Source organism: Chrysochloris asiatica, unplaced genomic scaffold, assembly GCF_000296735.1.
Source record: "Chrysochloris asiatica unplaced genomic scaffold, ChrAsi1.0 scaffold00026, whole genome shotgun sequence".
In the NCBI taxonomy this organism is placed as follows: Eukaryota; Metazoa; Chordata; class Mammalia; order Afrosoricida; family Chrysochloridae; genus Chrysochloris; species Chrysochloris asiatica.
The window spans coordinates 21,710,145-21,719,954 of NW_006408544.1; the positions used below are offsets into that span (position 1 = coordinate 21,710,145).

General features: G+C 40.5%; 1 pseudogene; it reads right to left on the bottom strand.

The window, feature by feature from the left end:
* Positions 1 to 8,111: 8,111 nt before the first annotated feature.
* On the bottom strand, positions 8,112 to 8,877 carry LOC102829000 (annotated as a pseudogene).
* Positions 8,878 to 9,810: the final 933 nt, after the last annotated feature.

Here is a 9,810-nt window from a genome sequence, read left to right on the forward strand (position 1 = left end):
ATGGTCCAGGTCACATGGGTATCATCTGCAAGTGTGGGTGCTCCTGTGCATATGTCCTCTCTTTCCGTTAGCTGGTAGCTCCACTCTCCTCTCGAGTCCTCCGTGGCCACGCCACTGACTCTGGGCCCAAGAGTCCCCAGGTCTCTTCACACTGCTTGCCAACCAGGTCCCCAACTGGGTCCACAGAAGTCCACTGAGCGTTGTAGGGCTTAGTTTGCCACTTCATTGCTGCTTTTACCCAACTTTCCCCCATCGGTGATGTGTGTGGTCACCAATCAGAGCATGCATTTCCGTTGAGTCTTAGTCTTGGAAGGGAGTCTGCGTTGAAAGGACCTTGGATCCTTGATTTTTGCCTGTGCCTTCAGTGCAGCTTGGACTTCTTCCTTCAGTACTATCGCTTGTTCATGCTACCTCTTAAAATGGTTGAACATTAACCTTTTCTTTTTTAGTACAGTGACCGGTGCAATTTCTTCATCTTCTTTTGATGCTTTCTGCACCATTCAGTATTTTGCTTCTTCTCCTTCAATGTTTCACATGGGGGCTTGAGTTTTTTCTTCACTTGTTTCAGTTTGAGAAATGCTGAGCTTATTCTTCCTTTTTTGGTTTACTAATTCCAGCTCTTTGCACATTTCTTTATAGTACTTGACTTTGTCTTTCAAATTTTCTCTTCAGCTCTTTTACTTCATCATTTCTTCCAGTTGCTTTAGCTTCTGTATGTTCAAGAACAAGTTTCAGAGTGTCTTCTAACATTCATTTTTATCTTTTCTTTCTTTCCTGCCTTTGTGTGTGTGTGTGTGTGTGACCTTTTGTTTTCTTCATGTGTGATGTTCTTGATGTCATCCCACAACTCTTCTGGTTGTCAGTTATTAGTTTTTAATGCATCAAATCTGTTCTTGAGATGGTCTCTAAATTCAGGTAAGATATATCCAAGGCCATATTTTGGCTGTCTTGGAATTGTTTTAATTTTCTTGCTTATGAGCAACCTATGGTCTGTTCTACAATAGGCCCTTTGTTTCTGGCACTCTAGAAATTTATTTTGGCTATAGAACCCTGAGAAATTAATATTGAGAAATTTTCAGCACACAATTTCAAATTACCAATTGTGATGTTGACAATCATTTTCCTCTGCCAATCCAATAACTTGCATCATTAAAAGAAAAATTATTCCACAAAGCAAGATCTGTATTTCTGTTATATATGGGGGTCTGTAGATAAGAAAATTTCAGGTTCTAAAATAGCTTCACTTTCTACTCATTATTAATAATTTTTTTTACCAGAGCAAGGAATGGATGTAGAAAGTGGAACAAATTCAGCTATATTTGAATTGCTATAAGTATTTTCCGTACTACTGATACTGGCATAACCATTGGTGCTCATTGAAATTGGGTGTTCAGCAGAAGGATTTTATTCTGATTTATTACATTTTAAAAAGAAAGTTAATTTTGGAATAGTCTTTGTTGTTGTAGTTGTTAAGTGCCATCAAGTCGATTCCTACCCATAGTGACCCTGTATAGGGTTTCCGAGGAGCAGCTGGTGAGCTTGAATTGCCGACCTTGCAGTATAGTCTTTAGGATCCACAAATCCTCTAATTTTTAGCTTCTGCAAGCTTTCATTTTTATGCTTCACATAGCTGTTGCCGTTTGTTTTTACCTAGTTATAAAATTAAGTCACTCTTTGTATTTGGTTCTACCCAAGTCAATTCATTGTATAATTGAAAATAAATAAAATGTGTAAGACAAGTAAAATCTATAAAATGAAATTTACATTTGAATTTAGATATTAACACAACACTTTATATATGGAAACTAGTAAGTTAAAAAAATTGATTTGAAATATGTAATTTTGCTCTTTAGTTGTGAGATAGTCAAAGAAATAGCACTTACAAACTAATCCCATTAGTTGGTCATAGCATGTGTTTTGGGAGGCCCTTTGAAGATCTTCCTGCATGTTGTTCATGTTGAACTAATACTGAAAAACTTCTGCACTCATTTTCTGTATTTTGATGCTAGGTCGTCACAGTTCACTGCCTGGTAGCCAGTAGAGGTGAGAGTAACAATTGTAAAGGGTATGTATGACATAAGTATAAGAGTATACTCAATCTGAAGACACAGTCTGGTTTGCTTCGAGCAAGACCAGACCCAATATGTAGTGACTCACATGATTATGTTTTGTGTTGTTGTTAAGTACCGTGGAGTCGGTTTTGACTCATAGTGATCCTGTACAGGGTTTCCAAGGCTATAAATCTTTACAGGAGCAGAATGCCTCATCTTTCTCCTGCGGAACTGCTGGTGTTTCGAATTGGTGACCTTCAGGTTAGCAGTGCTGCTGCTGTATTAGTTGTCTTGTCAGTAGACATGGATGTGCAAGATGGTTCTTTCAAAATGGATCAGAGACCTCTTACCTATTAATATAATCTGCCCTTTACTAGTAACAATTCATATTGAATTTAGCTGCATAGTGGACACATGTTGTTGTTAAGTGCAGTTGAGTTGGTTCTGACCCATAGTGACTCTGTATAGGGTTTCCAAGAAGCTGCTGGTGGGTTTGAATCACCAACCTTGTGGTTCAAACTGACCATGTGGTCCAGCACATTATCCTGCAGTGCCGCCCCAGGACAGTACAAGAAATAATATGTTATTAGAAAGAAATACTAATGCTTTCAAGAAACCTCCTAAGACGAGGCGTTTCAATTACACAAGGGAAGATTGTAGGAGACAGATGTCAATGAAGGTATTGAAGCGATAGTAGCCTCATCCACGGGTTCCCTTGTGACCCTGCCTAAACTTTATTACTGGCTGGCACATTCTCATGTGCTAGAGCTGGTATCAATTTCATGTGGTACTCTGCCAACATCTATGGATCTTTGCTGCGGACAACTGATGGCCTTATTTTGTTGATGCCTTAAGCACATGCTTATCTTGGTTATTGGGTAATCCATCCCTGCCTACCTTTCTTTCCATGAGGCACTGAAGTGAGGCTCAGAGTAACGGATATGTAGATGGTTCACCTGTATACCCTTGGTATTTACCTCTACATTGTTGTTGTTAAGTGTCATTGAGTTGGTTCTGACTTATACCGACCAGTACAGGGTTTCTGAGTAATGGCTGGTGAATTTGAACCACTGACCATTTGGTTCAAACTGACCATGCAGTCTAGTGCTTATCCTACAATGCCACACTAGGATTAGACTACTTATTAGATGACTCTGTGTCTGTCTGCTTTTCTTCTGCAATACCTCTGGGTAGGTTTGAACCTTTGCAGCTTAGAACATTTATGTTGTTATTAAATACTATCATGTTGACACCAACTCATAGTGACCCTGTATAGGGTGTCTGAAGCTGTAAATCTTTATGGGAGAAGAAAGCCTCATTTTTCTTCCACTGAGTAGCTGGTGGGCTTGAATTGCTGACCTTGTGATTTGCAGTCCAGTGTTTATCCTACAGAGCCTCTGTAGTGGGTTCTCCCATTTATGCCACCCAGGAATTCCTTGCTGTGTAACTTTGAATAGTTGGCATCTCCTTTCTGAGCCTCAGTTTCCCTATCTCTGAATGAGGATAGGAGAAGTATCTATAAGTAAGAACATGTACTTTGTTAAAACAAAAGCAAAGAGATTTATTGAAGGTTCAAAAACATTTCTATTTGGGCACATGTTTGATCCCACGAAGTGAATCAAATGCTCCAAAATGGTAGTAACAGAAGCATATTTATAAGGTAAAAATCAAAGACTAAGGGTATAGTGTGCTTAATGGAAGTGGCAAGATTAGGGAAGCTGTAGGCGGGATAACTTGAATTAAAGGCTATACAATGATGCTTGGAAAAAACAAATATGGGCTATTTGGATTGGTTAGTTTAAATATGTGACTAAGGGGAGTTTTTCAGGGTCACAAGGTAATTATCTTAAAACATATCCTGAGGTCTACTGAGTGGATTTCTGATAAGGGTCTCCTTTCAAGATACTCTCTTAAGGACATTCTTTCCATCTTTAGTTTAACCACAGAGGAAAAAAAGTCTTCTTTGTTATGTACTTAGACATATCTAAAGGTTTGACAGTTACAGGGGAAATCCTTTGTGATGTTGTAGGATAAGCACTGGACTTTTAGGTTGGTTTGAACTATAAGGTAAGTCGGCAGTTCAAGCGCACCAGTAGCTCCTTGGAAACCCTATACAAGGTTGCTATGAGCTAGAACCAAGTCAAAGGCATTTAGCAACAACAACAAAGCCCATCTAAGGGTTTTGAGGGTTGCAAGGGAAATAAACAAAAGCTAAGATTGGGAGACCTGATGCTATGGTACAGTAGGGTAAGCACTGGATTGCAAGGTCATTTGAACTGTGAGGTTGGCAGTTCAAATGCACCAGATGCTTCTGGGAAACGCTAGATAAGGTTGCTATAAGTTGGAAGTGACTTGATGGCACTTAACAACTAGAAGAAGATTGGATCAAGGCTCAGAATTCGGTTACTCATTCTGATGAGTCAGTCACCTCAATTCCAGAACTCTCACACAGAGCTATGTTGTTATTGTTGTTAAGTGCCGTTGAGTCGGTTCCGACCCATAACAACACTGTATAGGGTTTCTGAGGAGCAACTGGTGAACTTGAACCACCAACCTTGCAGTTCAAATGGCTTTGCAGTCTGGTGCATCAATCCACAACGCCACACCAGGACTCCTACACACAGAGCTATAGGATCTCTAAATTCTGCCCAGTCTTAGTATTCTAGATTCTATGTTGTTGTTGTTGTTAAGTGCCGTTGAGTCGGTTCCGACCCATAGTGACCCTGTACAGGGTTTCCGAGGCAATCCCCTTAAAACACCCTGCTAAGCATTAAGCCACATACTCCTTTCAACTCAGTCACATTTCCCTCCCAGCATCATTCTTAATGAATCTTGGTTTCCTGGGCAATTTTCATTTAAAAGAAAAAAAGAAGGCAGGGGAAAGTAAGTTTGGAAACTCACAGCCTCCATGCCCTGAGGAGATTTTCCTAAAACAATTTTTTTTTTTTTTTAGGGGGGAGTGGGGTGAAGGAAGCACTTACTTTGCAAGGAAATTCAGTCGTTCTAAATGGCCTTTGAAACTAAAGACTGTGGAAAAGTTTAAGGAAAAGCACAAAGTGATTGAGGATAAATAGTTCCATATGAGTTATTGGATATAGTATTCCTCCTTGTACTTCTCAGTGCTGGGCTAAAGTACAGTCTGCATGCTTGGTGTGTGCTAACAGATGTGTATTCAGGTTTAATGGGATTTTAAAGGGTCAAGGATACCCCCAAAGAATACTTATTCCACTCTGCTCTCTGAGGGTGGTGAGGAGAAACTCAAAGTCTCATCTCCTCTTTCTTCCAAGCCTTAAAGGTTTTACTACTCTTCTCACTGATAAGTGATTGGAGAAGTCAGAAAATGAATGCTAGCAATAATAATGGTAATAATAATAATATAACCTATGTTGTCATTAGAGTATGGTGCCTTTGTTGGATGAGTACTAGACTGTGAACCACAAGATCAGCAGTTCAAGCCCACCAGCTGCTCTGTGAGAGAAAAATGAGGCTTTCTGCTCCCTCAAAGATTTACAGCCTAGGAAACCCAGTCCAGGGTCACTATGAGTCAGAACTTACTTCACAGAACTTGACAACAATAGCAATATGTGTTTGTTAGAAGTCCTGGTGGCTTGGTTGTTAAAGATCTTAGTTGGTAACCAAAAGGTCAGCAGTTGAATCCCACAGAAGAAAGATGTGACAGTAAACCTCTGCAAAGATTTACAACATCAAAACCTTATGGGGCAGTTCTACTCTTGTCCTATAGGGTTGCTGTGAGTCAGAATAGACTTGAAAGCAATGGGTTTCATGTTGTTGTAATCAATTTTCAACTCATAGTGACCTCATGTGTTGCAGAGTAGAATTGCCCCATAAGGATGTCTAGGCTGTAATCTTTCTGGAGTTCTGATATGGCACTGTAGGGCAAGCACAAGACCACAGATTGGTTTGAACCACAAGGTAGGTGGTTCAAACTCACCAGTCGTTCCTTGAAAACTTATAATGGACCACTATGAGTCGAAACTGACTTGGCACCATTTAATAACAACAACAAATCTTCATGGCAAATTTCCAGATCTTTCTCCACGGAGTCATTGGGTAAGTTTGAGCTGCCAACTTTTCAGTTAATAGCTGAAGTTTTAACCATGCGTGCCATCAGAACTTCTAATGGTGACGGTGGCTGTGTGACGTGGAGTCGGTTCCGACTCATAGCGACCCTGTACAGGGTTTCCGAGGCTGTAAATCTTTACGGACGCAGAACACCTCATCTTTCTCCCACGGGACAACTGGTAGTTTCAAACTGCTGACCTTGCAGTTCACAGCCCAATTCGTAACCACTACGCTACCAGAGCTCCTTAGAATTTCTTATACAACCAATCAATCAAAGCTAATCACAAATGTCTTGTGTGCCAGACACTGTCTCACAAAAACACTTGAGATAATAAGAAAGTAAGGTTCAGAGAACTTCAGTAACTCATCTAATGTCACACAGTGGGGAGATGCACTATGAACCTGGATCTGCTAGGCTCCAAAGCCTGGACTTTGGTCTCTGTGTAAGATAGGAAGTACCGTGACCCAGACCTGAAGGCTTTAAATAACTTCCACTCTGACTATCCAATGAATGTTTGCTTTTTCGGGTGGTAGGAAATCATGAGTGGTAGAGAAGCAAACCCATACTGAAATCTGTGCTCTTTGATCTTCATCAGTAAATATTTTAGGTTCTCTTTGCTTTTAGCAAGTAAGGTTGTTTCATCTGCATATTGTAGGTTGTTAATGAGTCTTCCTCTAACCCTGCTGCCATGTTCTTCTTAATGTAATCTAGCTTTTTTTATTATTTGCTCAGGATGTAGATTGAATAAGTATGGTGAAAGAATACAACCCTGGTGCATGCCTTTCCTAATTTTACACCATTTAGTGTTCGCTTGTTCTGTTCAAACATCTGCCTCTTGTTCTATGTATAGGTGTGCCTGACCCAAGCCATGGTATTTTCAGTAGCCTCATATGCATGTGAAAATTCACCAAAGAAGACCATAGAAGAATTGATGCATTTGAGTTATGGTGTTGTTGGAGAATATTAAAAGCACCATGGATTGTGAAAAGAACAAACAAATCTGTGTTGGAAGAAGTACAGCCAGAATGTTCCTTAGAAGCCAAGATGGCCAGGCTTCGTCTCTCATACTTTAGACATATTATCAGGAGGGACCAGTCTCCCTAGAAGGACATCATGCTTAGTAAAGTGGAGGATCAATGACAAAGAGAAAGACTCCCATCATGATGAATTGGTACTGTGGGTTCAATGTAGTACAATGTAGTACAATGGGTACAATGGGTTCAAGTGTAGCAATGAGTGTGGGTTTGGCACTAGATAAGGCACTGTTTCATTCTGTTGTACATAAGGTCACTATGAATTGGTATGAACTTGATGACACATGACCACAACAACAACAAAAGTGAAGCAAACTTCTATAATGGGTAGTCTTTGTGGCTGCAAAGAGTAATCAAACATGGCCCCTGCCTTGTCAGACCTGATGCTCTAATAAGGGAGATGAGGCACAAGATGAGACAATTTATATTTTGCTCTTGTTAACTGCCATCAAGTCAGTTTTGACTCATAGCAGCCATGTGTAGGGTTTCCAAGGAGCAGCTGTTGGGTTCGAACTGCTGGCCTTGTGATTAGCAGCCCAGTACTTATCCTACAGTGCCACACCAGGAGTCCACTTTATACATTGTTGTTGTTGTTGTTAAGTGCTGTCCAGTCAGTTCCAACTCATAGTAATCTTGTAGAGGGTTTCCAAGGAGCAGCTGGGGGTTTGAACTGGCCACTTTACAGCTGGCTAGAAACCTGCATCTATTTTCTAGTTGTGTGGACTTAGGCAAGTAACTTAACCCCTCTGAAGTTCAGATTTGAGGAAGGTAAATCCTTTGGACAGGACCTTGAAGACTATATCTGATTGGAAGTATGGAAATATCAAGGAAAGAAATACATTAAAGTATTAGTGAGTTATAGATTTCTGAGCATTTTTATGTTTGTGTTTAATATCTTTAATTATACAAAGATTTGTTCATTCACATCACCTAAAGAACATTTCACCCACTGCTGTGCTTTATAGCTAGTCTCTTCTCTCTCTCTTCAGCAACGGTCAGGCTTTTCCTTTTCCTCAGGGAAGTGAAATCCATGGTTTGTTGCCTTTACCAGTAATGAAAATGTTGGAAAGTCGGATGGCAAACCTGTTGCCATTGGTATCTTTCACATAAACCACATCAAAAGAGCCAGGATGTCTCTCTCTGTTAACTAACAAATTCTTCCCAGGTTGATGCCTCCATTCACCATACGTAGGTTACCAATGTCAAACTTGATGAAATCAGTAATCGTTCCAGTCTCCAAATCAACCTGAATGGTATCATTCACATTGATGAGGGGATCAGGGTAGCGTATGGTGCAAGTATCATGAGTCATCAGATGGGGGATTCCTTTTGTGCCCACAAAGATCTTTCTTACTTTGCACAACTTGTACTTTGTTTCCTCAGGTGTAATACAATGAACAGCAAATTGACCCTTGGTATCATAGACCAGAAGGAAATTTTCTGTTTTTGTCAATGCTGATGACATCCATAAAACCAACAGGATAGGTTATATCAGCTCGGACCTTGCCATCAATCTTAATGAACCACTGCATAAAGATCTTTTTAATTTCATCCTTGTCAGGGCATATTTAACTCTGTTCCTTAAGAAGATGATCAGTGGGACACATTATCTCAGCTTGTGGGGGCCAGTGGATGGATGTGGAATAAACACACCAGTCAGTTTGCCCAGCATCCAATGCCTTGGGGAAGCCACATTCTTAAGCTGCCTCTTGGGATCATGAGCTATGGCTGCACTGAGCAGGAAAGAGCATTTATGAGTGATTTTCAAAAACCTTTTTTCTATGTTGTTCTTGTTGCTTTTATTAAGTGCCACTGAGTCAGTTCTGACTCAAAGTGAGCAACCTTGTATAGGGTTTCCAAGAGTGGCTGGTGGGTTTGAATTGACGACGTTGTGGTTATTTTTCTACCCAGGGAGACAAATATGCATGTAAAACAACCAGCAACTGTTCCTGATTTCTGGGGTTCTGAACGCTAGGGTTTGCAGCACAATTGAGTTTTAATTTTGATCTTGGAGGGAGATTTCTTTATTTTTCAGGGAAAACATTTTCATGGGATTTGGGTTATGTGAAGCCAGGACCAGAATCTAGCCTGGAAGGAGAGGTTGGCGCCAAAGGAGGGGACTCTAAATTGTTCTGCATAATCAAATACAAGAGGGCATCTCTGTGGGGTGCATAGACTGTTATGATGGTGACTGAGGTAGAATGGCTAGCTGGTCACCAAATCGACTTGCTTTTACTCCTGGGCACAAGTTATCCTGTGTTCTGATCTTTCTTGCCACAAGGTGCAGTCAGGTGTTCCAGTCAATGGAACGTGGGTGGAAATTATGTGTGCTGATTGCTGGCATAGCCCACAAAAACTTCCATAGGATTTCCTGCCTTTCCTTGTCTGTAGACTGAAAGTTGATGTCCCGGGAAAATTGGCAGCCACATATAGAAGGTAACTTTGGTACCTTGCATTTACTTGATATGTCTTATCTATTCATTGATTTAATTCCTACCAAGTGATTGGGAGAAACCATGCAAATAAGGCGTACAGGACTCTAAAGCTGTGATTGGTTAGTTTTATCTTCTAGGTAGGTTTAAAAAGAGCAATCTCAGAAGCAGGAATGTGGACCACCCCAGGACCATCAAGTAGGAAGAGC